This window comes from Symphalangus syndactylus, chromosome 4 (assembly GCF_028878055.3).
Source record: "Symphalangus syndactylus isolate Jambi chromosome 4, NHGRI_mSymSyn1-v2.1_pri, whole genome shotgun sequence".
Classification (NCBI taxonomy): domain Eukaryota; kingdom Metazoa; phylum Chordata; class Mammalia; order Primates; family Hylobatidae; genus Symphalangus; species Symphalangus syndactylus.
Genome location: NC_072426.2, coordinates 36201673 through 36228995, shown reverse-complemented (window position 1 = coordinate 36228995; position 27323 = coordinate 36201673). Strand labels below are relative to the sequence as shown.

General features: G+C 35.2%; 1 protein-coding gene across 5 annotated transcripts in view; it reads right to left on the bottom strand.

The window, feature by feature from the left end:
• CABCOCO1 (ciliary associated calcium binding coiled-coil 1) overlaps positions 1–27323 on the bottom strand; it is a 105987-nt gene that overhangs the window by 7192 nt on the left and 71472 nt on the right. The window lies entirely within an intron of this gene.

Sequence of the window (27323 nt, the reverse complement as noted above, 5' to 3'; positions counted from 1 at the left end):
TGCTGACAAAGTCAGACCCTGAGATTAGAGCTTCAAACAGAAGTTTGAAGACAAAATTCTGAAAATGCATAAATTCACAAAATATCCTGTGAAGCCTGAAAAAAATCCCAATGAAATAATAATGCATTCATTTTTAATGTCTCCACAATATTTCAAATAAATTTGTATGTTACATGTCATCATTTAAATATTAATGTTTTTGATTTAGATAGGTTTTTGAAATGCACTGGAAGCTAAGTTTTGTTTGTGGTCTTACAAATGCTTATGTGTTTTGCATTGAATTAATATTATTAATTTTAACTTGATTTTATACAAAGTTGTTGCTTAGTGTAAATATATAGAAGGCCCAGTGTGTCCTAATTTTATAGGCAAAAAGATTTGGAAACCAAGAGGTTAAATGATTGGCCTAAGGTCAAATAATTACTTCTTGACAAGGCTGGGAGTTAAACCCTGGTGTGCTGACTTCTTGTCCTTTGTGGTTTTCAGTAAACTGTAATACGTCATTAAGTTGCCATATTTGGAAATTATTGCTATTATCAAGCACTTAATTTTTATTCTGTTAGGTGACATCATTCCAGATTGTTTATCTTAAGTCAACGAAATGTTAATCAAAATAGAATATTGAGAAAACATATCAGAAGAGTTCTTTTCTCTTATGCACTTCCACGAGCCATTACATTTTTCTTAAATGGGGCATACAAGAATTTCATCTTCCCACAAAATGATTTGTACCTTTTTTCAGCACTCTTGTTTTTCATCCTTCCTTTACCTTCTATTGCTCTTTATTTTACCAAGCTAGGAAAAGGAGACAGCTAAACATATTTTAGTGGCCTCTGAAACATTATAGGTAAAATAAATAAGCTGCACATGGGAATCAGAGACAAGGGAAGATGATGAGGTATTTACTTAGTGGTACAGACTTTAATATACACCGAGGAACAGGAATTTTGGAGTGGGGGTGGTGGGGATGAGTGAGACGTTGAAAATAAGAGAGAAAGAAATTGAATGGAGTTTACTGAATTTACTGCAGGCACTGAGATAATCTGCAAGGTAAAAGTGTTGTTCTTAATGCAGTAGAATTTTTTCTGGTCTACTGTCACCATATTTGTCTTGTTGCTGAGCTTGGCCATACACAGGCTAGGGCTTCCTGCTCACTTGCCCTCCCCCTCTGTGGAAGTTCTCAATAGGTTGCCTCTCTAGCCTGGTAGTAGCAGATTCTACCATTGGCCCTTTTCTACTTGTACCCATTTCCCCATCACATTATACACTTAAATGTAAGCAGGTATTTGTACCCAATTCTCTCATTTCTTTCCCTCACATCCCTGTCCTCTGGATTTCTTTATAAGGCTCATCTGAATGACTCACCAACTACCCAGTTTCCTTGTCTTTGGCACTCTGTGTGTGTGTGTGTGTGTGTGTGTACTGGGCACACACTTGGAAACTTGGAACTTCCCAGCTTCCACATCATCATTTCTTTGGTGGAGTGAAACTCCCAAGAACCTGAAGTTCTGACTGAGAGTTGAGCTTTTCTTTGCCTTGATTTTTATGAGTGTAGCCCATGTAACTATTAATTTGATTCAATTGGTGCACAAAAACTGGGGGGTGAGAATTTCTTTTCTTCAGGGTGTTTTGCATACGTGAACCAAACCCTAGCTCTGTTTTTCTCTTTTATGAAGAATTACACTTAGCTGTGTTAGTGAGATACTGCAAGGGAAGGAAATGTTCCAATTTCAGATGAGGGTAAATATAAAGTCTTTTCATTAATAATAATAAAGTACATTGTCAAATATATGGTTTGAAATAAACATAATGCCCAGAAGCATCACAGTGATTTTTTCACATTAAAAATGGTAGCCTTTTTAAAAAGCAAGTTTAAGGAAAATTAGAATCAATAATTGTGGTGAGAGCCCAGAGCCAGAAAATATGTTTAAATGAAACCGTCTGATGCAATAGTTTCTTTAAAAAATACAATTAGGCCTTTGTATTTTTTTTTTTAACAAAACCTCATGTTTTACAACATTGCTGGTTCTGTAATAAAATCTATTTAAAAACAGAGAGACATGGTCAGCTTTATTAAGTTAGATTTTCTGAAAGAACGTTATAATTTCCTCAAGTCTATGAATAGTTGAAGCAAATTAAATAAAGCTAGTTTTATAACTATTTTAATACATTCCTGTAGAATTGTAATTGTCTCATTTTTTTTCCTCAAAAGTCTAATATGTTACCTCTTAAATCTGGAAAAATAAAAACAGAAAAGGATCAAGAATGTTTATTAAAAAAACACTCCTATTTGGTACCCTGATTTAGGAACCTTCCTTTTTCTATATGAGAATAGCACCCATAATTTTCAGATCAGGAAACAAAGGGAAGGCCTTTAAGTGAGTTGCCTAAGGCCTAATGCTGAGATTAAAAATCAGGAGTTTCTGATTATACACATACATCCATTTGGCCAAATGATTGGTTTTGCTTGACTTTCAAATACCCCCTAAATATTACTTTGAATGTAAAGCAATAAATGTGTTTCTCTTGCCATTTTTGAATGCTTGAACACAAATGGATATAATAAAAACAATCATGTTGTTCCATGTGAATGCCATTTATATTTTTTCTGATAATGAGCAGACCATTTGAACTAAGGTGAGTACATTAAAACTCTAATAAAGAAGAGAATAGATTTCTAAACAGAATAATGGACTGTTAAGTGAACATACAATAAATAACATCTACAGATGTAGTTGCTAGAAAATTAGTTTTGCATAACTTGCCAATATACATTTCCCCTAGATGTTATCTGTTACATGAAAATTAAGTTAGTTATATTGTTCATTACGTGCACATTGCATTAGTGTTATTTAAGATGGTTTACATCTTTACTTGACTTGTGCTACGGTATTTAAAGTTGAAATGTGCTTTAAGTTGAATTGTGCTATGGTATTTGAAGAATATCAAGTAAACGGCTTTTTGGCATAATCTAATACTCGTAAGTATAAAATTTCATTGCCAAACATTATGTATCTTAAAAAATCAAGGTCGTTATTTACATGGCAAATAAAATCGTAAGAAATCTTTTAAAAATTTGCATATTCAAGATGAAATGGGCATCCGCCATGGGAATAAATACTAAGAATTTTGTACTCTCTTGGAACTAAGTACAGAGTCAGTTTGGATCTAAAAACATGCTTATAGGAATTGGACTCTGCTTCTAGATCTTACTACGTCTGAGAAGTGGTATAAAGATTTTATCTGAAAATTTTATGACTTCATGCTTTCTTTTTTCTATTTTCCGTGTTAACATTATCAATAGTATGAGCTCTGATGTATTGTTTTACCTTAGTAATGCTTGTTTGGAGAAAGTATAGTGATTTGTGTGTAGTGTTTGTGCCACTAAAATCTACGACTAAGGGGATAATTATTAAATTATTAAAATCTATTATTAAATTTTTTGAGATATTAAATACGCAGTTGAGATTACAACTTTCCACTATTTTGAATAGCAGAAAGCAAGACAAATCTGCTCAAGCTTTTTTGAGCCACAGGCACATAGACAAAACACTGGTTTGCTTTGTAAAGATATTTGTTTGGAATTGTCAGATGATGACTTCATATGTAAATCAGAAATTCCTATAAAATGTCAAAGTTTCAAAAAGTAAACTTTATTGAAAACTTTCCTGACTATTAACTAAGGGAAAAAAGGCACAGAAATTCCTGTAATGTTTTAACTATTTTCCCCTCTTGAAGAAAGGCATTACTCATTTGCAAGTCTAATTAAGAAGTACTTGTGTGGTTCTGGAAATTTTTAACAAAAACTTGCAACCCATTGCCCACAATATACGGCACATAAAGTAACAACATATGAATGCCACCTGCAAAATGCAATAAGCTCTAGTAATGTCATACTGAGGCCATAAATTTTAAATGAAAAGAGGAAATTCAAAAGCCAACATTATCAGATAAACTAATTAATCCATTTTTAAAGTATTTTTCTTTTGTGATAGGGCCATTACAAACTTCTTAATATACTCTGTAAATGTAGAATATCAATTCTGCTAACAAGAGTCCTCCTCCTCCTTTGCATTTTTGACTTGGAAATAAATTTGCAAATGCAGCACATTAATTTTCTTTCCTATGCTTAATATGCAGTATTTACATTTTGAAAAGGTTCAAAATGTTGCCAGGCTTCTGCAGAGTATGAATAGACATCTAATAGCAAGTTCTATTTTTATCCACAGCATACTGGTGGTTTGAACATTTATAACTTAATAGAGCTTTGAGACCATCAGATCCACACATGCTAATCACCTAAACAGTGAACGGTAACACAGTACAACAAGTTAGGACAGGAAATGAAGATTACCCATTCCAGCTGAAGCTGCAAGGAGAAATTTAAGTTGACAGGCCACGGTAAACTAATTTGCAATCTGGCTAGGACACTCCAGTTAACACCTTGTGCCCATTTTTATTTATCTCTTGATTTGATCTTGTTTCGCTTTGGCTTCAAATAATCATTTTTTAAAAAGTTAGATAATTAAAGTAACTGATTCCAGAGTATTTTAGATATCTTTTGACTTTTTAAGTGTACTCCTGCTTAAGGCCAATACTACAATTTGGAAAGAAATCTGAGTATTCCAATTTTAATGACCTCAGACAATAAAATCCTCTCTAATGAATCAGAAGAGGAGCACCTTCTTGTAGTGTAAATGCAATTTAAAAGGAAAAGATGTTTTGATCTGGCCGTGGTGCAAACATTTCCTGAGGGATAGAGCCGTCCTTCAGATACCCAGATATGTTCTAAAGATGCAATAATCTGGAAGATGGATCACTGAACTATAGGCTTTAGACTTGGCTCTATTCCTAACTGTGGGATGCTAAGAAAATTCCCAGGCCTCAGTTTATTTATCTGTAAAAGGAGGATCATGATAATTGCTACCTGGCTACTTCATCGAATTGTTTCAAGCACAAACTAGATAATGTGGATGAAAATGCTGGGAGTTCTTCAAAGGGAAAGTAGTATTAAACCTCAAGGTGTATTATTATTATTATTACTTATAATTACTGTTATTATTGGAAGGATCATCTTTCTAATGCCATCACTGAAAGACAGACTAGAGTAGCCATACTGAGGATGCTGGTCCATGCTATTTTTATATGTAATTGTTAACATTGCTCAAGCAGCCCAATTAACTGCGAAGAATTTGTTAATGAGGACATGCCATCACTCTGTTTCCATATAGTGACAGTCTTTAAAATATCAAACATATATTCAATATCATGTTATTTGAAGAGTTTCTTGGTCCCAAACAACTTCTCTTTTGAGACCTAGATAGAATGACATAATGAGGTAGATATGTAGCATGATCAGGATTAGGGCAAGCCACCTATTTAGAAAAGGAGAGTGTTTACACCTAACTTTCCAATTAGAAAATCTGCCTCTGCCCTTCCCCCACCCAATTTATCACTCTCTTTCTCTTTTGTTTTTCAGCTTCAAATATGGCCTGTGGTTGCCCTGATTGCATTCATTTAAAAAGATTCCCTTAACAAATTTTGTCAAAAGTAAAGAGTCAGGGCTTACAGGGCAAACTTTCAATATGTCTCTCTTGTGAAAATGAAGTACTGGAGCTCTTCAACTACTAAATTCAGCATTGTACTTTTGATTCTTAGATTGACCTTACCTTGCAACTTCCTCAGGGTGAGAGATGGAAAAGTATGGTTCCATTATAAATAGTTAAAAAAATTGAATGCTTTTCAAAATATTTTTTAGAAGCCACTCAGAGTATATTCGTCTAGCTTACTAGGTTATACTCTAAAAGGCATACCATTGAACTCAGTATAAAATATTTCAAACAGTTCTAATCATAGATTTTTGGTTGGTTTCTTCTAGAGTGTTCTATTTAAAATTGAGGTTTTTAACATTTAAAAATTTTATTTTATGGACATTGCATTTTCATTACATATTATGATAGCTTATATGAAGATGAAGCTATTTCATGGCTCTCATATTAGAGAATACTCTTTTTGAATAAGTACCTATAATTTGCAGAAATCATATGAGATAATAAATTATAATGGTTAGAACAGAAAGAAACTACAATGGAAGAACGCTAGGTCCTTGGTTCAAGTCTTTCTTTTTTTTTTATGCACTTCCTGTTGACAGTTGAAACTACCTGAATAGGAGGAGGCTGAAACTATTTGGATAAAGCTATCATGTAATTTACTTAACTTCAAAGCATACTGATTGAACTGCACTTCAGTCCCGAAGTCCACAATTGAAAGGTGGGGGCGAGACTTCTTAAAACCATATTCGTTTAGAAAAAAAAAGCTTTTGGTGCTAAATTAGAATGCTTGTAAAGTGCTATGAAATCTTTAGAGAAGTCAACCTAATATTATTATTTCTGACCTCTTAGAGCCAAGATGTCTATTTTAAGTAATCTGACATTAAAAATGTGCTGACAAATATAGATTTAAAAAACAACACAGGAAGTTGTAAATCAGTTGGTAACCCTTAGCATCAAGGAAATAAGAGACCACGAAACTGTAGTCATTTACTTTAGTCAGCCTCAGCCTTAATTTTTAACTAAAGAAAATTTGCAGAAAGCATGATGTTTACGTTTAGATATTTTATTCATAGTTTGTGTGTTTCCCTTTTCTCCAGTAGGCTCATAAATTATTACCAGGAAACATGTTGTTACAGTTATAAATATTTCCCTCTCTGCTTAGCTCTCCCTAGCCCCTACCCTTTTTTTTTCCTTTTTTAAAAAGAGTCTCACTTAGTGATCCTTTAACCGTATTAGGCACTTTACTCTGGTCAGCAGGCAGGATTTTCTTGCTTTGGAGGAAACTACTGCCAATTATTCATATGTGCTTGGCATTCTAGAAACAGGACACTTTCAGTGAGCACCCAAGCCCTTCCTCCTAAGCAAGGCAGCCTTTTATTCCATATATGGCAGATGTCATTATTTCAATGACCTAAAGAAGCACGTCTTCCCTTATACAGAATGGGTCTAGGTACTCTAAGTTTCCCTGGCTTTTCTTGAAATCTGAAATCTTAGAAATTAACTACAAAACTGATTTTGTGGACAAAGGTGTACATAGCAATACATGTTCTCAAAGGAGACCTTTCACCTACAGTCTGCGAAACACACTAGTTTCGTTAAAAATAAACAAACTGAAATAGCAGCAGCTCTGAAAAATCTAGGTGGTATCTTGATTCCAGATTTGAATGTTCTAAAAATGTAGATTTTTTCCCCCTTAAATGTGTAGTCAGAGTTCTGGATTGGCTCTGCTGCTCAGTTGAGAGTAGGTCTGAGATGTGGTTTCTTTGTTTGTAAAATTAGGGAGTTGGACTAGGTCATCTCTAGTCCAGCTACAGATGTTATATCTTATGTTACTAAATTTCAAGTGGCTTTTTCTCTATTTATACAAAACTCAAAGTTGCTTGCCTGTGTAGATCCCCAGATTCAGTATTTTTCTGTCATGATGTAGATAGAAGAATATTTGGATTACACATTTAGTGCTTACTGGAATCACTGACAGGCTGAAGCTTGTCCATTTATTTTTCCTTAACTACCTTCCCCAAACCTTCTCCTCCTCCAATTCCTTTATCTTTTGGTGGCATCACCAGCTTCTCAGTTACTGGACTCAAAGCCTTGCAGCTGTCTTCAGTTACTCCCTCTCCCTCGTCCCTAACATTAAGTCAGCCATAAAACTCATTGGGGGCACCTACTGATGCCTGTCCCACCTGTGCCCTTCTATTTTTTGAAGGCTTCAGCTCCATGTTCTTGCCTTCACAGATCTCGAGCTCCAGCCATACTAGACTACTCACTCTTTCCCTGCTTGCCCAGTACCTGCAGCAGAGTGGGTGCTCCTTAATTGTTATATGAAAAAAAAAAAAAAAAAAAAAAAGAGAGAGAGCAAGGCAAAGCAAAGCAGGGGCGAAGCAAAGCAAGGGGTGGAGGAAGCTGTGGTCTCAGCCCTGTCTTGCCTGTGCTGCTCCCTCTGCTGGGGGCGCTTTTCCCTGCATCCTGCCAGCCCATCTCATCCACCTGGACTTTCCATCCAGCTCAATCAACTCTGTGAAGTTTCTCCTCATCGCCCTTGTGCTCTCAGAGTATCTTGCTTATTTCACTTCATAGTATTTGTCACATTGGCCTTGAGTGACAGCCAGGTAGAGTGATCTCTCGCCATTGTGTGGAAACAACTCGAGGACATGGGGCACGTCATATTCATCTTTAGGACCCCCAGCTCAGGCCTTTATACACAGGGGGCATTCATTGGATGTTGAGTATTTCATCAGAGTATCTATCCATTCATTTAAAAATCTTCAGGGCTGCCTAGTTTGTTAGACCAGCTGCAAGTCAGTTTAAATATTTTTCTTGAAAAATGGTAACACTTGGAGAAACAAACCTAGTCATTGTATTGTTGCATCAGTGCAACTATCTGTATTTTGTATCAATGGAGCCCTAGAGTATTTGTTTGATTAGCAGAATGCCAAACAACCAGACAGATTCTCACTGATTTGACTTCATCGAGAGTTATTACTATTATTATTTTTTTGAGACAGTCTTGCTCTGTCGCCCAGGCTGGAGTCCAGTGGCACGATCTCAGCTCACTGCAACCTCTGCCTCCCAGGTTCAAGCAATTCTCCTGCCTCAGCCTCCCAAGTAGCTGGGATTACAGGCACCCGCCACTACGCTAGGCTAATTTTTGTATTTTTAGTTGAGACAGTGTTTCACCATGTTGGCCAGGCTGGTCTCGAGCTCCTGACCTCAGGTGATCCACCTGCCTCGGCCTCCAAAGTACTGGGATGACAGGATGAGCCACTGCGCCTGGCCCGATAGTTATTTTTAACTGACTTATAATTAAACTGTTTTATAGACACAGTGTAGTTTAAAACCATAAAGAGTTCCTCAGAGATTCCACAGCCCTCACCTAGCTCCTGATGAAAGTAACATCAAGAAGCAAATTTCTAGGAGGGCTGATAAGTTGCCTGACTCTAGGGGCCACGATTCACATTGCTTTCCATGAGCCTCCTCTGGTCCCCCACTCACAATACAATGTGAAAGGTACCCACTGGAGTTGTTCAATGGGGAGGCCCTAAAGGCAGTGCTGGCCACCATTCGGGAAAATAAACTGTGATGATGAAAAAAAAAAGCAGCTCTCATTTATTGAGAGCTTACTCTGTGTTTGGCATTGGGCTAGTTAGAAAGCACGTTATAAATAGTAGGTCGTTCAAGTCACACTGCATTGGGAGGAAAGGTTTTATTGACTTCACTTTTTGATAAACAGCCAAAAGCTCAAAGAGGTTAAATAACTCAGCCAATGCCCCACAACTAAAAAAATGGAGAATTCTATCAGAAATTGAACCGGGATCTATCTGACTCTGAAACCCATGCACCTAACTTTAGGGGGAGGGGGAACCCTAGTAGTTCATTATGGATTCCAAAAAATGTTTATCTCTAGTTTATATGTGAGGAAATACAGGTTCAGAAAAGTTAAATGACATGTGTATACTAGAGTTGTGAAAGCAGGCATTCTCTGGTAAATTCAGAAAGAGAATTTGTTCACTGGCTCTACATCGTGTTGGCACTAACTACAGTGCATTGTTCCAAAATAAGTCAATGAAAGTCAGGAATGAAAGGTTGAATAGTTTTTAAAGACGGCAAGATATAAAAAGCATTGCGTGCATAAAGAAATCGCTTATTTCATTTGTGTAAACAGGAAAGCGTAGGGGCATCAGTTTGCTTTTGGCCACTAAAACTGCATGTTCCTGCTCAAATGGCAATTTGTCCTATTTGTTATAATTGTAATTACTGTTTTCATTGGAATCACAGTTTTCTCTAGGAACAGGCATGCAGAAAAGCAACCAATAACCTAGACAGTTAAAAAATACATAGAGGAATGAGGATGGTCATGAGACCAAAGCTCCTGTGATTATTCTTCCACTGTGTGCTGTAATGTGCTTTAAATCCATTTCCATATGTTTAATTAACACTTACTTCCAAAAAACTTTCTGGAGGCCATTTAAATCACAAATGGGGAAAAAATAAATTTACTTTATCAGAAAATTGACTATAGAGTATTTTGGTGGCTTTTATTATTTTTACATATTAATGATTAAAATTAAATATAGCCCGATTGTTCATGACAGAAGGCAGTGAAATAATTTTCATGGCTGATATAATTTTAAAGTCAAACCTGGGTGAATAAGATATTAGTTCTGTTGTGGATGAGTCTCATTGTCCATCCTGCGGCTCTGATTCCTGATCAGACCCATCCATTTCATAAAAGAAATTATACAGCTGTACCAAGTTACTCTTCTAACAGAGACCCAGGGGTGCATTGCCTTTTTCTCAACAGTGGTCCCACAGGGCCTAGAGTGCTGCTTCTGCCCTATGGATTTTAGGCACCTATTTTCGTGGTTTGAATAATTTATTTTTTTGAGTGGGAAACAGAGAATGTGATCTTCCTGCACAAATACTATTTTAAAACTCTAACACCAAAAAAGCTGTATCATCTGCTAGGTCAAAACACTGTCATTGTCACTAGTCAAAGGCATAACTGCAGCTCTCTGAGGATTCACATTCATTCACAGTTCTGCAGCAAGTGTCACAGTTTCCTTGTCTACAAAATGGCCATAACAGTGGTTACCCACTGCGTGTTTTCTTCAGAGGACTAAATCAATATGCAGAAGGTACTCACACAGTGCCTGGCATGTAGAAAAAGCTTAAAAGTGTGAGGCTTTTCGTTTTTTAAATTTCCATGTCACATATTTATGTCTACAACAATGCTAAACAAAGCTCCCTGAGGGTAAGGACTTGGTCTGTTTTGTTCCCAACTTCACTGCCTGGCAGGTAGCTAAGAAATAGTGGGGAAATAATAAATATTTACCAAAGAATTAAATGTAGGAAATAATTGTAGTTTTATATGGTCAGTAAGTCACGATATATTGCTATTTTCCCCTGTTATATAGTCTCTTGATTAATAGTGCCAAATTTTAGGTTTTTTTTTTTTCCCGTATCTCCCCCTGCTTACCTCCCCAATACAACATATACATCAGGCTGCTCCTCATCTGGGTGTCCAATCCTGCTCCTTGGCTTTTCTATATTCATCCTATGCTAATGGTCTTCCAAAAAGTGTCCATGCTAGATGAAGTTACGTAGAATGAATTGATTGTGGTGATAAAACTGGAATATTAGGATAAGTATAGCCTATTATCTGATGAGAGAATTATTCTGGCCAAGAAAACTTCTGAAGGGTTGTTCTGGTTTTCACACTTGTATGAAGACAGCTTTGATATGAGGGTTTGCTAATGAAGCTGGTGAATCTGGCCCAGTATGTTAATTTACTTGATTCAGGGAACTTTCCAGTATTTATAAATTAACTGTGTACATTAGGCAACTAATATTTAGATAAGAAAATCAGAAAACAGCACATTCTGCAACATAGCACTTCAACAGATTGAAGTATCAATCGACTCTAGCAAAGCTAACATCGTTTAAGTAATCAAAACCAAGCAAGGACAATGAGCTACTGTTGGGAAATTCTGCTAGAAACAAGAAACCAGGGCTAAAAACATTCAAATAATAAAGGAACATTGCAAAACCAAGCCATAGCATTAATTGGCTTAATCTAATTATACAATCTACAATGAGGCCTTAACATATTTCAGATTGCTAGTATCATTGGAAATACCAGCCGATTATCGTCATTGCCCCAGGAAAAGATGAAGGTTGTACCTTTGAAAGATCTGGTGTGCAAGGTATGTTTTGAAGAACAGGTAGACTATCAAAACGTTATGAAATGACACATTCTATTTCTTTAGCTTCTGTTTGTGTTAGAAGTTTTTATTCTCATTCTGCTGAATAATGCTGTGTAAATGCTATGAAATGACTGGGAAGGTAATATTACCACACCAATTCTTTATCTAAAAAATACCAGTTTCCTTGCAGTGTATTTTGTTATAATTAGCATATTTATCTACTTATTGGTGAATAATTTCATTTTGGTTTTAGACACAGAAATACAACATTATAACTAATTTATTCTTTTGTCAGATCGATTTTTCTATTGGTAGCTCATAAGACATTTTATTATTTTAACAAGAATTTTTTAAGTGTTTGCTGTTATATCTCTGAACTTCACCATCTTACTAGCATCTGTCAGATTTAATCACCTACAGAACTACCTTATAAAGATTACCTTATCAGAAAATGTGTCATCTTGTGAGCTTAGGTGTGAGAATTGCAAAATAAAGCTGAGCTACACTAACAACTGCTGTGCTAATTTATTGTAAATTGTTTTTTTTTGTTTGCAGAGATAAGACATGAGAAGTGTTTCTATTTAAATTCATTTCCTATTATTCCAACGTATACAAAACAGCTTTACAAAAAACAGTGAGAACATAGAATATTCCTTAAATAGGCTCTAGTGACAGTGAAATTTCTTTTCTAAGCTATTAGTACCAGTCATGTCACACCATTCTAGGTGCAGAATCAGACAGAGCCATTAAGACAAAACATGGATGCTTAGAACACAAGATGGAAATTACTGATTGTCAGGTGAAGAGTGACGATTTATATGATATGAACTGGAAATAATTGCGTAGCAAGCTGATACACAACAAAGCTTTAATTCACTGGGCTGACACTGTAAACTCATAATCTGCAGACCAAGCACCAGCCATGATAGATTACAGCCATTCAGAATATATAAGCATGTTTTTTTCATAAACATTCTGGGAACCATAGTTCAGATGACCCTAGTAAAAACAACTGCAAAGTTTTTTACCAAGCTGGTTCTCTAAGAAATGTAAAAATCATAATGAGTCATTATATTATTAAAGTTCAGAACTAGGTGGCAATGAATCACATAAAGTTATCACCTTTAAATCACCAAGGAGAGCATAAATTGTGTCCTATAAAGCACCACGATTCTCAGTGCATTTTAAACAAGATGAACCTCTTATATAAACATGATTTTATTAATATATTTATTGTGATTGTTATTAAAACTAGAGTAAAATTTAGTGCATATAAAAGTGAAGGGCTAATGTTGCTGGCCAGAGTCAGAAAGAGCATAGGCCTATATTTTGTAGACTCCTTTGTGTAAATCAGCCAATATATGTTGATCTATTCTGGTTCTTATGAGTACATGACAAACATGGGAATTTGTGTGATCCTTAAAAAAGTGCATTAGCAGGTAGGGTTTGTGGTAAGAGTCCCTAAAATCCATCTTGGTTTTTAATTCAAACTAAGATTTGAACTCTAGTCTCAGAGAACCAGTTGTAGGTCAACCCAACTGTTTCATCTCCTCCTTTTTAAAGAACACTTTGGGTCTTTCAAAGAAAATGCAGTTGAAATACATTTGAGAAAAAAGTGAAAAGCCATCTTGCTGGATTTGCTGTGACCCTCTGCCAGTAAGCTTTATGCTGCAGCACATCACACATTTAAAAGAAGAGTCTCTTGTGTTTTGCGTAAGATTCAGATTTTGGTTCAATTCAACTGATCTGTGTGCGTTCCATGTGCCAAACATGGCATAGGCAGGATTTCTGCCTCAAAAGAGTTACAGTCTGAAGGTGGAATAAGAAGGCAGGGATACAAATGCCTGTACAATTCATTTGTAACACTACATAAAAACGGCTACAGTTGGGCCATAGGGGTAGAGAACTGTTGGGTGAGTCCCTGATTTTAGCTGACAACAAAACAATGTACCTGTTAGGGATAGGCCAGACAAAGAGAAGAGCAAGGAGAGGGAGGGCATAGTGGGGTTTGTAGGTGGACCTTGTCAACTAGCTATGCCTCATAATAGTTACCCAAAGCCAGAGGAATAAGTGGCATTAAGTGACCTGGAATATAAAAACATGTCAAAATAAACTTGGCTCTGGAAGAATTTGAGCATAATTGTTAACTTCTGATAAATATTACTTTGATTATAAAGAAGAACAGAAGAAATACTGTTGTTGGTCAATGGTTATTTTTACTTAAAACGTTTATAGTTAGATGGATACAAATAGACCTCTGGTCATAGACCATGAAAAACACATTTGATAGCTAGATATAAAAATCCCAGTATTAATAACTACTGACATTTATGTAGTCCTTTCCTCCCAAAGCTCTTGACAAACATTACTGACTGTATACACAGAGGAATAGCACTGAAATGCTGCTACCCTTTCAAAAGACTAGACATTAATTCAAGGAAAAAGTAGCAAATGGAAATATAGGTCTGCAGAATATAGTGTGCATTTGGAAACGAACTCATACATTTCACCTTGCCTGCAAAGTGTTTGCCATATTTTACTTTAATTTTATTGAATTGCTGGTGTTATTTAACTTAATTCTCTTACTAAGACCTCTATGGTGTTTGCCATTTTTCTTAGGTAGCGCCTAAGCTGATTTATGATACAGTAGGGCAGTAAGTACCAGGGCTGATGTTGTCTCCTTTCTGAGGACAATAGGTCTGACTCTCTAGCACTTCCTAGTGTGAGGAGGGCTGATATGCCAGCACAACATAGGAGCGCCATGTACTGGAAGACTAGTTTTATTTAATCACAAACTGAGATTGTATGTGATTATTTGAGAACTACCACCTGGCTCAAACAAGTTTAATGATATATTAGGTCAAATGGGTTGCTGCTGAGCTGCTTGATGACCCTGATTAAAATGATGCTATGTTTGTTCATTTGCTTGAACAAAGTGTAAACTACATGGTAGTAATCATTTTCAAAAGCCAGGAAACACAAAATGTTTAATGTACACGTTTAGAGCCTTCACTATAAAATATGAACAATTTTACTGCATTCTCAAAGTATGACTAAAACGATAGAAATATAAATTAAGGTTATTTACATTTCCTGTAATAATGTTATACCTTGGAAATTTCAATTCAATTCAGGGTTTATTTCAAATCACTTGTTTTAGATTTTAACATTCCTCCTGCCCTCTTCTATAAATCCTGTGTATCGTCAAAAGTTAAGTTAAACTCTTAGCAATTACTTAAAGTTTTCATATTTTTTCAGAAAACAAGGAAATTTATATTTTATAAGCTCTCCCTTATATTATAATTTTCACCTTCACTGAACATGCACTCCAAGCCAAGTACTGTACTAGGTCATGGGGATTCCGAGACAAACAACACAAAGGCTCTGACTTTCGAGGAGGTCTCAGTCTGTTGGGTGGGTGGTGGGGGCACTTGGTAGGAATAACATAATTTGAAGAATGAAACAATTATTAGAAGTATATGTACAGTGTTCTAGAAATATAGAAGAAGGATTGCCAATTTATTTTTGGTGGGAGGGAAGAGAAGAAGGGATTCAGAGAAAGCTTAAAAAGGGAGATGGTGCTTGAGTTGAATCTCAAAGGAGAAATAGGAGTTAGCATGCAGATGGGGTTGGATAGGGAGGGAAAATACCAGATAGACAGACAGACAGAGGAAGTGGCATGTACAAATGAATAGATACATAAGGAGAACATTCTAGAACAAAAGATGTGTGTGACACTGGTGAAAAGCTAGGGTCAAACAGGCCTGGGTTCAGCCCCAGCTTTGGTATTTTGTAGCTACAAGACCTCTGGGCAAATCATCTAATCTCCTACAAGCCTTGGGTTTTCCATCCGTTAAATGGGACAAATGACCGGCTAATTGAAAGTAAACCAATTGGTAGAGTCAATTTTCTTAGAAACATATATAAAAATGCAAAAATTAGAAAAATGGAAGGGAAATTAAAGTGAAATTTAGTTGAGTGTTAATGTTTTAAATATTGGAATGTAAATGTTTTAAATTTAAAATGTGATTTACAATCTTTCACAGAGTAAGTCATGTCTAGAAGTAAGTATGTTTGCCTTTTGCTATGGCTACATTGAAAGATGGAGAAAAATAAAAAAGAAATCAAGGGATTTATTTTCCATATGTCCAAGTAATATCCAGCAATTTAAAAAACAAGTTAAGCAAAAGTTAGGACAATATATTTCCCTCATCATTTGTTGAGAGGAAGCCTGCTTGATTAATGTAATTAAAGGGTTGCTTGTAACTCAAGACTCAATTAAAAAAATAAATTTGGCCTTATTACTTTACTTCCAACTGATGGTTTTCCTAGTGTGATTTTTGAGCTAAAATCTGCGGCTGCTTTGTTCATGACACATGAATTGTTTTAGCACATCCTTTCCCCTGCTGTGCATATGATTAAGAAAGCAGAGGTTAAATAGTGCAGTAAAGAATTGGGTAAATTCATTCTATTTTTGCTCACAGTGCCTTTTAGTCCCCCTCCTTTTCAGAACTAGAAGAGTACAGAAACCTATTATCTTCTCCTGAAATTATTTAAGATATGTTCTTATGCTGAAAAAAATAACTTCTCTCTCAACATTTTCTAGTACACTGATTTTGTGATGTCTGTGCTATAGATATTGTCTGTATTGGCAGGAAAACCAAATGTAAGTACATCCTACCATTTATTGAGTGCTAATGTATGCTGGGCACTGTAATAAGCATTTTGCACACATTGTTTTATTTTTACTTTGTGATAATCCTATGAGACAGGGATAATCATTCTCATTTTTAGACAAGGAACAAGAAGCTCTGAGAGGTGATGTTACTGTTCCAAGGCCCCACAATTAGCAGGTGACAGAACTAAGGTGCTAAGTCTGGTCTATCTCATTCCAAATCTGGGCTCTTATCCACTTGCCTTTTTTTTTCTTTGTAGTTTGAGTTTGAGTCAAAGGATTTGAATCTAGTTTCTGGTGGAGCATCTTGCATATAGTTCGTGCGACACATGTTAAATTCAACTGAATAGAAATCTTATGTCATGAGAGTAAAAAGCAGTCACTTCTTGCCCTCTTTGAGTTTATAGTCTAATGTGAGTGGCACTATAAAGTACAATACAATAGGCAGCGTGGAGAAAACATGACAAACTTAATGTCCAAGGCAAAGAAGCTTTTTTTCTTCCCTTAACCCTGTCTGCCCCGCAGTCTTGCAGCTACTCAAACTAAATCCTGGAAGGCATTCTTAATTCCTCCCTTTCACTCACTCTTTGCACCCAATTTTTCAGCAAGTCCTGTCATATATGCTCTGAAATAAAACTGAAATCAACTTGTCTCTACCTTCCATGTCACTATCCTGTTCCATGTGACTCAGACCACAGCCATTACCTTCTACCTGGTCTCCCTGCTTCCCCACATTTGGTAAGAACCATGTACAAACAGCAGCCAGAGAAGATTTTGTGAAGCCTGAAGCTAAATCAGGACACAAAATTAGGTACAGAAGCGAATCTATAGAATTCACAAACGTGGGTATACAGAATAATAAAAGAACAACAAATTACTTTTATTAAAAAGCTAACAAATTCCAAAAATAGCACAAAATTAAAAATTAAATTTAAAAATTAAGTGCTTAACCTATCTGAACAATACACTTAACCCTACTTTTTTGGGCTTCATATTCTAATCAGCCCTTCAGGTACAACAATATTAGAATATTATTTCCCATAGAAAAAATAGAAAAATTAGCCTTTCTTCTAGCTTGGTTAACGGATATGTTTGTAAATTATTAATAGTTTAGGAAAGCTTCAGCCTCACAACTTATTATTGGTAACCTCATGTAGATTTTAGCATTAATGTCCAATTTCAGAAAACATTTAGCAAGTTTTCTTCATACATTAACTACAAGATTTAAGCTTCTTTTCAGGTTATTTTATGCAGGAAACAATTTAAAATACTCTTTACTCCTTAAATAGGTGGCACTCATTCACCAAGTTGTATTGATGCCCTCCTTGGAAAGGCATATTATACAATTTATGCTACCTTCATCAATATTAGTTTTTTTTGTAAAAATGCAAGAAGCTTAAATCTATTTTTAATGTTGTCATATGATTCACTTTTATTAATTGGGTTAGCAATTAATAACAAGCAATGTAGAAACTTATTCATTGTTTCAATTTAAAATGTATTTCTTCCTCTTATTGGATTTTAAAATTTATTTATTTATTTTTATTTTATTATTTTATTTTTTTCTTTGAGATGGAGTCTTACTCTTGTCATCCAGGCGGGAGTGCAATGGTGCGATCTTGGCTCACTGCAACCTCTGCCTCCTGGGTTCAAGCGATTCTCCTGCCTCAGCCTCCCGAGTAGCTGGGATTACAGATGCACACCACACTCAGCTAATTTTTGTATTTTTAGTAGAGATGGGGTTTCACCATGTTGATCAGGCTGGTCTCGAACTCCTGACCTCAAATGATCCTCCCACCTCAGCCTCCCAAAGTGTTGGGATTACGGGCATGAGCCACTGTGCCAGGCCCACTTATTGGATTCCTACTTTAGTTATGACCTCAATTTTGGGGGGTTATGATTTACTTCTTGATGTTAAATTAATTTCTATTGATTTCATTGCTCATTTATATTGTTTGTTTCACATTCCACTGTATTTTAATTTTTTTCTCAGTTCTCAGTAAATAAGTCAATTTAAAGATGACAAAAGAAGGTACCCTGCATATAATTCCAAATCAGAAGTTGTAATTTCTCACTTGTTGAACTAAAACATTCCAAAAGTCTGCCCAAATTGCAGTTAAAATGGTATATTCAAAATTTACTGAATAAAATGTTTGCATTTCATTTGCACTTTGGTTTTTATTCCAAGTCTTCAAAAATATATTTTAGAGTTCTTAAAATGTCACTTAAATCATGGCAAGACTTGAATAGCTTTCTACACAGCTGATGTTTAGATGAATATCCCGTAGGCCTGCGGCTAGCTCCATACATTTCAAACCTGGTTTCTCCTCCATTACTCACACATGTCCAGAGCCTGCCCACAAAGGACACACAGACAGGATCTGGCATCTTTCTATCATGATGTCACAGTGGATGGTATGAGAAGCTGTATCTATACAACGATGACTATAGGTTATTATACAAGAGTTCCCTCTCCCAGTTGAGGCAATGACCTTTCTAATGTACATATCTAGTCCTATCTGTTTGTTGGAAGTTTATATGTTGTCATTCCAATATCACATTAAACCTAATGTATTTAAAACTAAACTTATATTCACATCTCTTATTATTATTATGAAAAATTGGCTTCGAATTATGTTAATGGCACAACTTCTCTTTTAGATCCTCTTGTTCAAATGTGTGCAAATTTTGGTTTGTCTTAACTTCTAAGGTCTTTTATATCCAAGTAGTTACCAACTTCTACGTTAAATTTCCTTTATAATTTTTCTTTGAGATGAGTCTCGCTCTGTCGCCCAGGTTGGAGGGCAGTGGTATGATCTCTGCTCACTGCAACCTCCGCCTTCTGGGTTCAAGCAATTCTCCTGCCTCAGCCTCCTGAGTAGCTGGGACTACAGGCACGTGCCACCATGCCCGGCTAAATTTTTGTATTTTTAGTAGAGACACAGTTTCACCGTGTTAGCCAGGGTGGTCTCGATCTCCTGACCTCGTGCCTCAGCCTCCCAAAGTGCTGGGATTACAGGCATGAGCCACCGCACCCAGCCAATATTTTTTACATAAGTCCATTCCTTTCCATTACCATTGCTATATGCTAGCATTAAAAAAAAACTTAGCAATTTCCTAATTTTCCAATTAATCTCTCTGTCCCTAATCACTTTTCATTTCAAAATGTTGTTATAACATTGCCAAGTTACTTTGCTCAAAATACTGCTGTTATCATACCAGTCTCATGCTTAAAACTTGCAATCTAAATTGCTGTTTATAACATTTACATGAGAACTTTCACCAAAGATAGAATTTAAAAAATGAACTCAAATTTCTGAAGAATTAAAGCTACTTCCATATCTAGTAAATATTTTTAATTTGGATGAATTTGGTGGAAAGCTAGTCTAAATTTGAGAGCAGTCTGAATTATAGAATATTTCTAAATAAAACTTCACTTTCAAGTGGTAGCAATTCTCAACCTCTCAAGCAAGATTCCTAGAGAATTTATCCCTCATGGCCAAGGCATCCACTTTTGTAATGAGTTAATTTCTCTCCTATGCATCTAGAATCTTACTAGCTATGCAACTATCCTTGAGAAAATTCAGAAAATAGTCATTTAATCGTTTTCTGTAGAATGTAGTTCTCTTGCAGATCCCTATTAAAAAAGACTGGTATAGTAACTGACAGTGCTAATAAAAGGTTACAAGTTGAGATTCTGGATATACCTTAATGACTTAAGAAAAAAAAAACTCACTTATAATTAGCAATGTCCATTTGCATATAAACAACAAATGCTGCCAAATTCAAACTGTTCTGCTTAAGAGAGCAAGAGCTGGTTTATAAACAGCCTCCATGTAATATTCTCTAAATTATGAGTGTCTTTGTTTTTTTATAGACCAAAATTTACTATTAGTGCAGGCCAAGCTGATATATTTGAAATTCAAAGTTATTTGGGCTTGATTTAATATAGTTTTTACTGTGCATAATTTGCAAGAAGGTTCAAGCCACTACAACATTTATTGTACAATTGTTAAGACATAATGTAGACTACAATAATATTTAGTTACAATTATAAGACAACATTTTTTTGAGAAGACAAAATATGTTATAATAGAGGTGATTCTGGACTTATTAAGATGTTTTGAATTTAAATATTTAAAAATTAAAGGTGGCTAATTTTTGTTTACTAGCAATATAATATTTGTTTACTAGCAAAAATATATTTGTTTACCAGCAATATAAAGTAGTGATATTGGTATATTTAGATGGTATTATATTTAGCTGTTAAAGTGACAGAAAATCCAAAATTCCAGCAGCTTTAACATGATAGTATTTTATCTTGCCTTCACATAAAAATCCAGAAATAGGCAGTACCAAGCTGTATGGTGGCTCTGCTTTTCACAAAATCTTATGGGATCTAGGCTCCTGCTACCTTTCTGCTCCTGTAACTGGCCTCTCCATTCCTGTCTCTCTGGGGGAGTAGATGGTAGATGAAGGTACGCTGGCAAATTATACACAGTTGCAGCAAAATTTAATTTGCTGGTTTTCAGCCACTGGTTGTGCATCAGAATCACCATGGGGCGTTTAAAAACTAGAGATGCCAAGCCCTACCCCAGACCTATTGAATTAGAATAGTGGTGGGGGAGGTGTCTTTGTTTTTTTTTTTAATATTTTATTTTTTTTTTGTATACTCTTTAATTGGTAAGCAAAGATATTTTCCACATTTTTCCTAGATATCATTAAAAAAATTTTTATTTTAGGTTTGGGGGTACATGTGGAGGTTTGTTACCTAGGTAAACATGTGTCACGGGGGTTTGTTGTACATATTATTACATCACCCAGGTACTTAACTCAGTACCCAATAGTTATCTTTTCTTTTTCTCTCCCTCTTCCCACCCTCCCCCTTCAAGTAGACCCCACTGTCTGTTGTTTCCTTCTTCGTGTTCATAAATTCTTATCATTTAGCTCTCACTTATAAGTGAGAATATGTGGTATTTGGTTTTCTGTTGCTGTGTTAGTTTGCTAAAGATGATAGCCTTTGGCTCCAACCACATTCCTGCAAAAGGCATGATCTTCTGCTTTTTTATGTCTGCATAATATTCCATGGTGTATATGTACCACATTTCCTTTATCCAGTCTGTCATTGATGAGCATTTAGGTAGATTCTATGTCTTTGCTATTGTGAACAGTGCTGCAATGAAAATTTGCGTGAATGTGTCTTTATGGTAGAATGCTTTACATTCCTCTGGGTATATATCCAGTAATGGGATTGCTGGGTCAAATGGTTACCAGTTCTGCTTTTAGCTTTTTGAGAAATCACCACACTGCTTTCCACAATGATTGAACTAATTTACACTCCCACCAATTTACACTCCCACAGTGTAGAGCGGTTCCCTTTTCTCTGCAACCTCACCAGCATCTGTTATTTTTTGACTTTTTAATAATAGCCATTCTGACTGGTGTGAGACACTATCTCACTGTGGTTTTGATTTGCATTTCTCTAATAATCAGTGATGTTGAGCTTTTTTTCATATGCTTGTTGGTCGCATGTATGTCTTTGGAGCAATCCGGCAAGAGAAAGAAATTAAGGGCATCCAAATAGGAAGAGAGAAAGCCAAACTATCTCTGTTTGCATATGACATGATAATTCTCTATCTATAAAACCCCATGTCTTGGTGCAAAAGCTCCTTCAGCTGATAATCAACTTCAGCAAAGTTGCAGAATACAAAATCAGTGTACGAAAATCACTAGTATTCCTACTCACCAGCAACAACCAAACTGAGAGCCAAATCAGAAAGGCAATCCCATTCACAACAGCCACAAAACAATAATAAAATACCTATGTAAACAGCTAATGAGGGATGTGAAAGATCTCTACAATGAGAATTATAAAACACTGCTCAAAGAAATCAGAGAAGACACAAATAAATGGAAAAACATCCCATGCTCATGGATAAGAAGAATCAATATCATTAAAATGGCTATATTGCCCAAAGTACTGTACAGATTTAATTCTATTCCTATCAAACTACCAATGACATTCTTCACAGAACTAGAAAAAATTGTTTTGAAATTTACATGGACCCATGAAAGAGCTCAAATAGCCAAGGCAATCCTAAGCAAAAAGAGCAAATCTGGAGGAATCATGTTACCCAACTTGAAAATATCCTACATAGCTACAGCAAACAAAACAGCATGGTATTAATACAAAAACAGGCACGTAGACCAAAGGAACAGAATAGAGAGCCCAGAAATAGGGCTGCACATCTATGACCATCTGATCTTTGATGAAGCTGACGAAAACAAGCAATGAGGAAAAGATTCCCTATTAAATAAATGGTGCTGGGATAACTGGCTAGCCATATGCAGAAGATTGAGGCTGGAACCCTTTCTTACACCATATATAAAAGTCAACTCAGGATGGATTAAAGACTTAAATGTAAAACCCAAAACTATAAGAATCCTGGAAGACAACCTAGGCAATACAATCCTGGACCTAGGAATGACAAAGATACCAAAAACAATCTCAACAAAAGCAAAAATTGAAAATGGGATCTAATTAAACTTAAGAGCTTCTGCACAGCAAAAGAAACTATCAGAGTAAACATACAATCTACAGAATGTGAGAAAATATTTGCAAACTATACATCTGACAAATGTCTAATATCCAGCATCTATAAGGAACTTAAACAAATTTCCAAGAGAAAAATAAATAACCCCATTAAGAAGTGGGCAAAGGACAGGAACAGATACCTCTCAAAAGAAGGCATACTTTCGGCCAACAAGCATGTGAAAAAAAGCTCAATATCACCGATAATTAGAGAAGAGTAGTTTGTTTTTAAAGCGCTTCAAGTGATTCAGCTACATGGTCAGGGTTCTGAACCACATTACTTCAGAACTGCTATGGGAAGGAATTATATGAAAGACTGAGTGAGAATTGTGAGCACCTCTTCAAACCTCCCTTTCTTCCTGTCACTCATCTGACTTGGTTACATATTCTTCTCTTCTCCAACTCTCATCAAGCCTTTGGAGCAATTTTTGCCATGGCCCATGTGACACAAGAAATACAGAGGGAAATGTAATTTAGGATTAAAACAAAAACATTTCTAAAATAAACTTAGGTGATAGATAAAAGCTAACATTCACATCTGTAATGTGAACTCCTTGAAGGCAAGGCCCTCATCTTTTTCAACAAGACCTCCATAGGACAACAGAAACTCCAGAGGGGTTGGTGGGGGAATAAGCTATATTGGTACCAGACTGTAGCTCTCCGTCTAACTTCGGTTGCTCCAGAGTGGGAAACTAGGACTAAAGATTTAAGGGTTATAGCTACCTCGTCTTAGATGATTTCACCTCAATGACTTTATCTGATTTTATTGATAGGAAACTGCTCTCAGAGTTGTGTGGAGTCTAGGAAGAGAGCAAACCAAGTTCTTGATGATAATTAGATTTCTGGAGAGGATGTGTTCTGAGCCCCACACATTCTCTTTTGACTTTGAGCCTTGTGATGCTCACTTACTTTATAAATGGCTTTTGGGGGTTCATCCTGGATTGTTTTGAGGGAAATTTTCTAGCTGGCTCCCAATTTTATTCTCTTGAGACTATTCTAAAGAGGCATCTTAGATATCACCTTCTCTCATTAATGGAACTTTATGTATTCCTGGCCTTGGAAAAATCTCATTCTTCTAAATTCTCTTTTGAACACAGGACAACAAGAATGCACAGTACTAGGCACATTTTATTTAACATTTTAAGGTTACTTTTAGGTCAGGTTGAATTTCTCAGTTATGTTTCTTATCTAATCTGGTCTCACAAATTAAGCCATTTTTTACTAAAGGAAACGAACACCATCTTCCACCCTGTTCTGCATTTTCTCATCCTATTTTTGTTCTTGTTTTAAAATTTTATCCAACACTTCTAGATTGGATGAGCTTACTCACAATCTCTTTGATCATGGCCATTCCTACAGAAAGCGCTCCATTACTTCTTTAGCTATGAACATTGCCAGTTAGCTAATGGTCTGTAATTACAGACATTTAAACTTTGAAAAACCAATGTTTTCTTCTTCGCATTTTCAGGAGACAGATTTAAAAAGATTTATGTGAAGAGACAAAAATCCATTGTGTTTCTTGTTGACATAAAATGCTGCGTATAACTTTCTGGTTTTTCTCTTAAGTCTTTTTAGTGTTTTTTTTTCCCCCCTTCCTACTTCTTGAATAAAGTCTTAATTAGGGTCTATGATTCTTAACACCTGTTTAATATCCCATTGAAGAATGAAGGTGGGCTTCAGGTTTTCAGTAGTTAACAGGCATCCCTGGCAGTCGCAAATTAGAAAAGCTTGGGTGGTGGAGCATTGGGCTGGGGAGGAAAAGAGGAAATGCAAAAGGAAATACCTAATCCATTGATCTGAGAATTTTGTATACACTGAAACTTAATTTTAAAGGTGTACAAATGATAAATGTGTACATATATGAGTGTGCACGTGCCACATATGATAAAATTCACATTTTCATACCCTTGAAACTAAGGGTAAAAAGAGGTTTAGGGCAGAGAGAAAAAAACAAATGAATCAAATTATTTTGAAATAAATACCTAATAAGTAGCATTAATTTATCTTCAGAAAAAAGGTTAACTCTTCAACTGGGGGTGGTGGTAAGCGGGGGAAAGTATAACGGTTAGAAAAAGAATCACTGTTTGCACATTTTTTGATGACTATAAATGAGTGTATAGTCTAAACTTTTGTTGTTATTTTTTGTTTTGTGATTCTACAATATTATAATCTTTATGCTTTTAACAAGAAAACTCTTTTTATTACATAAATCTATAAATATCTTAGCTGAAGAATTTATCTTCCTAGTTCAGGAACTGATTATGCTCTCTCCTCTTTAATATTCAACTATTTAAGTAAAAATTGAGGTAAAATCCACTAAAATAAAATAAATGTAGATAAAATGCTGACAAGTCTCAATTTGTATTTTGAACTGCAAATCTTCTGAACTGTGAATGTTTCTTATATTTTAAAAGTAATTTAATGTCTAGTTGCAAAGGAAAAAAAATGACAAAACTATATTGAACTTTGGTAACTTTGAATGTGATAACTTTGTCACTTTGAAAATCATTCTCATGGGCACAAAAATGAAGTTTTAACCAAACCTCCACAGGAGGGCACTATAGTGTGACTCTGGTGTAAGTTGCAGCCACAGCAATTCATTTTGTCCTTCTCCAGCTCTTGATTAAACACCTTAAATAGTGAGTCCTTCTCCTGAATCGGGAAAATTCTAGATTTCAAAACTCAAGCTAGGTAGATTTCATATATGGTAAATATTTTTTCTCTGCTAAATTAGGTAGGTAATTTAATCTTTCTTTTGAGGCATGTATTTAACATAAAATCTTATCTCAAAATACAGCAAAAAATGGCAGGATGCATGCTCTGAATGAAATAAACTACAAATAGATTAAAATTATATAATGCTTTAAAATAACAAAAATAGTTTAGAAAATTTGGTTAAGCAATCAAAATCAAAAGACATTACAACAGATAAATGCATTTATTACTTATAAATGATGCTATTTATAAAAAGCACGTATAAATGGTATTATTTAAACATGGTATATACTACTTGCAATGGTACATCTAGCTAAGTAGATGGTAGATAGTTACATAAATCTTAGTAAATGTAGAAACAGAATCAAAACATAAGTATCAAAGCATTTCCAAACTTGTTTGCTTGATCCCAATAAAAGCTCTAAAAACATTCACTGTAATGACAAAGATGGAGATTTGGCCAAGATTAAGATTTAATAAGTGTTTCTCATCCTAGCTTTCAATTTCACTAGTTTATTTTCAAGTTGTTCTCCAGGAGATAACATATTTTGATATTTTACTAGAGTTTTTAAAATCAATATAAAAGTAATTGTAATCTTGGCAATTGCCATCTGTCTTTGTGAGCCTTGCCTTATTATTTTGAGGACTAACAGAGCCTTGCAAATCCAAGAAAGCTGTATTGAATAGACAGTTTTATTAAATTTGAAAAGTCGCAGGAGCAGTAGTTATAGATACAGATTATATGGTCCTAATAACTGTTTACATAGCAAATCTATTTCCAGTAAGGAAACTTTTCATTTTTCAGTTTTGCCAAAAGGATTTAGGTAAATCCAAGACTGGTAAAAAGTTAAAGTGGGCTATATCAGCAGGGTTTAACTTTTGGGTGGTAGTTGTTGTCTTTACAGTCAACTATTGATAGATTTAATGTTCTGGGAATTTACAATTGAAACAAAATAATGTAACCACAGTACAAATCTGACAGCTTTTTGAACCTGCATTCTAGATTAGACATTGATGGCATCATATTTTCCTAGAAATGAAAAGTACTTGCTTAAAGCAAAGGAGTTCTCTAAATTTTTGATGGTTCACACCTGGATTGAATAATTAAATTTGTTAGTAATTAAAATGCTAGTTCATCACTCCCCTGGGGAATCCAGGCCGACTGTATTAATTTAAATATCTTTTCTTTCAGCTCATACAGATCTTTATGCCAATAAAGAATTCAAAAAGTAGATTTAAAGAAAGACTTGGGTAATCTGCTTTCACATAATAAAATTACTTTTAAATATTGTTATATAAAACTGGCAAATTTTATACAGTCAGACAAACAATAGAACCATATATATTCAAAATTTTCTTTTGCTTTAAAATCTGGAATCTAGTTAATCAGAACATTTTAATTATGAGATTCTTCATTGTTTAGAGATTTTAGAACAGGTAAATTGTAATCAAATGGCTTGATATCAATCACTCAAAATAATGCAACTTCTGGCATCTATATTAAGGGTAAAGCAATTTCTGCTGGATTTTATATGACTTTGAGGTACTAAAAGATCTCCCTTTAAAAAAGAAACTTTCCCCTCCTT